The sequence below is a fragment of the Suricata suricatta genome, chromosome 4 (genome assembly GCF_006229205.1).
Source record: "Suricata suricatta isolate VVHF042 chromosome 4, meerkat_22Aug2017_6uvM2_HiC, whole genome shotgun sequence".
NCBI classification, from domain to species: Eukaryota; Metazoa; Chordata; class Mammalia; order Carnivora; family Herpestidae; genus Suricata; species Suricata suricatta.
Window position 1 is genome coordinate 160,434,474 of NC_043703.1, and position 2,855 is coordinate 160,437,328.

At 47.5% G+C, this 2,855-nt stretch overlaps 1 non-coding gene across 1 annotated transcript; it reads right to left on the reverse strand.

Moving 5' to 3' along the window:
* Nucleotides 1-793: 793 nt before the first annotated feature.
* Nucleotides 794-895, reverse strand: LOC115290915. Its single transcript, XR_003908296.1, has one exon. It is a non-coding gene; the product is annotated as a U6 spliceosomal RNA (small nuclear RNA).
* Between the last annotated feature and the right edge of the window lie 1,960 nt (nucleotides 896-2,855).

The following is a 2,855-nucleotide window of genomic DNA, read 5'->3' on the forward strand; positions in this document are numbered from 1 at the left end:
AAACTCAGGTACCACACTGAGTCTATCACAAAGCCAGCCCTCTGTTTAGAATAAAGTCAGGAGTTATTCATATCTCACACCTCCAGCATTACCGCTGGTCCAAGCCGCAGACATCTTCCTCCCTGATTATTGCAGTAGTCCCCAAATGATGTCCCGCACGCACTGCCTTCTAGTTTAGCAAAGGAGACAGGGTGATCCTGTAGGACCACAGTCTTCCCGAAACCTTCCAGGAGCTCCATCTCACTCCGTAAAAGCCAAATCTGTCAAGGAGCCACAAGGCATTGGGTTCTCTGCAGCTTCGTCTGGTCTCCCATTGGCTCACGCTGTTTCACTGATTTCTTTGCACTTTACCAGCTGACAGGGCACAATTCTCACTCAGAACATTTGTGCTCATTGTCCCCCAGCCTGGAATGATCTCCCCCAGCTAGAGATCTCTGACTTCCTTTACACAGCTGTCTTCTTAACACTGAGATCTTCCCCAACCACCACATACTTATAAACGAATCTACTATACTTTATTATGCTCTAGGATATTTATCATTATGAGACATATTATAAATATCTTTCAATAAAAGATTGGCTCTACAGGGGCAGGACTTTCTGTATTACTCACCACTGTATCTGCTATACCCAGAATAGTCATTTTCTTACACTGGATATATATTTGCTGAATAAATAAATCGAATATATGAAGCTGCTCATTAGTACTATTGGCTTATAGATTATATTGGATTTTCAATGAAAAACATAGTATATTTGTATTTAAGAACAATTTTAGCCCTGAACGTTTGTTTTTAATATGGAATGCTTCATGAATTTGCATATCATCCTTGCACAAGGGCCATGCTAATCTTCTCTGTGTGGTTCCAACTTTAGTCTAAGTGAGCACTGTTACTTAAATCTTAGTAACTTTCTTCTCTTTTCTTTTTTCTTTTCATATTGCAATGGCGGAGACCCCCACTTCAACAGCTGTGGATGTTTTCCCATGAGAGCTGAATTTTATCTAGTTCTTTTTCTGTGTCTAGGGAAATGATCATGTGGTTTTCTAACAATTCGTTGATTCTTAATGTTTCACCATCCTTAGATCCCTGTAATGCCCTGACTGATCTTTGAAATCTATGTCAGAATACAGAGTTGAAGAGACGTGGGCCACAGATTCTGACTGAGACAGGCCTTGTTCCCACGGACTGAGAAACAATTGTTTCCTACCACAGACGATTCCACCGACGGGTATGGTGTTCCTGGAAGCGTTTTCAGGCAAAACCAATACTTTGAGGAGCCTGACAGATACTGTGAATCAGGAAAACCGGCTGGAGAGTAAGTTTGGTACAGGAGGAGAGCTCACCTTAGAAGATAGGTAGTGGTCGGGGATTAGTGAGCATGAGTAGATTGTTTTTGTTGCCATGTATAAATAGGGCCCTAGTGCTGCTGGTCACCTGATAGTTGGCCTGAGAGACTAGGACATCTGCACTTTTAAAGTGTAAACTATATTTAAGTGCTTTTAATTAATTTAAATTTCTAAAAGGGTCCAAGCCTAACCTATCTCCAGTCCAAGTGAAGACTAGGGGTTCGAGACCCCCAGTGCACTAGAGGGGTCCTTCTCTGGTTTTATCTCTTTATCTTGATTTCTCATCTGTAAACTGTGGATAACAGTAATTGTCTCCCTGAGCTGCGGAGGTTGAGTCAATACGTCTCGGTAGCATTAAATCAATGTTGAAATAAAAGAAAGCCCTGTATCTTCCAGCCTGGGAGTGCATCCTTCTAGATGAAAAGGGAAAGTCTATTTAGTTCATGTCCATCATCCCTTGAAGAAGCCAACTTTGATAAAAAAAAGCCCATGAAATAGCCCAATACAAGTAGTGAGACGTGAGGAATAGGAGCTTTATTACATTTCCCCTTCCGACCGTCAAGTACAACCCAAATATTCTTTACCACACACAAGAAAATGGAGAAATTAAAACTGCCCTTGCTAGATGGCCGGGTGGGTTACATCAGAAGCGCTCCAGGGAAGCTTGGACTGCAGTCCCAGGCGTGGTGTGGGTGCTCGGGACATTTCCAGGTGTTCCCTTTCCCTGCCTTTTATCCCTTTGTCTGCAAGGGCAGGCGCTGCAAGACCCAGGGACATAAATGACGCCGGGTCCAGTCCGCAGGGCGATTCTGGACAGAAGAGGAGGACCAGCCTCATGAAGGACGGTCACACTGCTGGATAGTGTGGGGAGGAGGCATGGCCCTGCCGGTGCCCGGCCACCTCTGCCAAGTCTCTTGTGTCTTGGTTCCGTGTGCACAATGACTATTTGTACCGATCCCCATGCTGAGGAGACTAAAGGAGATGCATGCACGTGGAAGGCGTGAGCAACCGGCACTAAGTGAAAAGGAAGCTGTTGTGAATAGCTTCTCTTCTTGGGAAAGAGAAACAGAGAGCCCTGGAGAGACACCGGGCTAGCCAAAGTCAAGGCGTTTGGAAGACAAGGGACTCAGAAGATGGATAAGCTGGAAAGTCAGGGACAGTCACGATATAGGACACAGAAACGTTTTCCAAAGCTCAGAGGAGCGCAGTGAACAAAAGCGCTCAGTGAGGGGAGGGGGAGGCTGGGTCACTCCCAAGGTCATCCAGCTGTGCTGCTGTGCGCAGAATCCGGACGCCCACTGGCCCCTGCAGGGCTCCTGTGCCCCGGGCGTCAAGCCCGGTGCGGGTCCCTGATCACGGAATCCGGAGGCCCTGTAGCTTAGGGCGCGGCGGATGGGCCTGCGGGCCCCAGGCCTGGCACACCTGCGGTGACGTCAGGCCCGGCTCACCTGCCGGAGGCGGCGGAAGGGCCCCGCTGCTGGGGGGGCGGCGCGGGTGCACCTGCAGG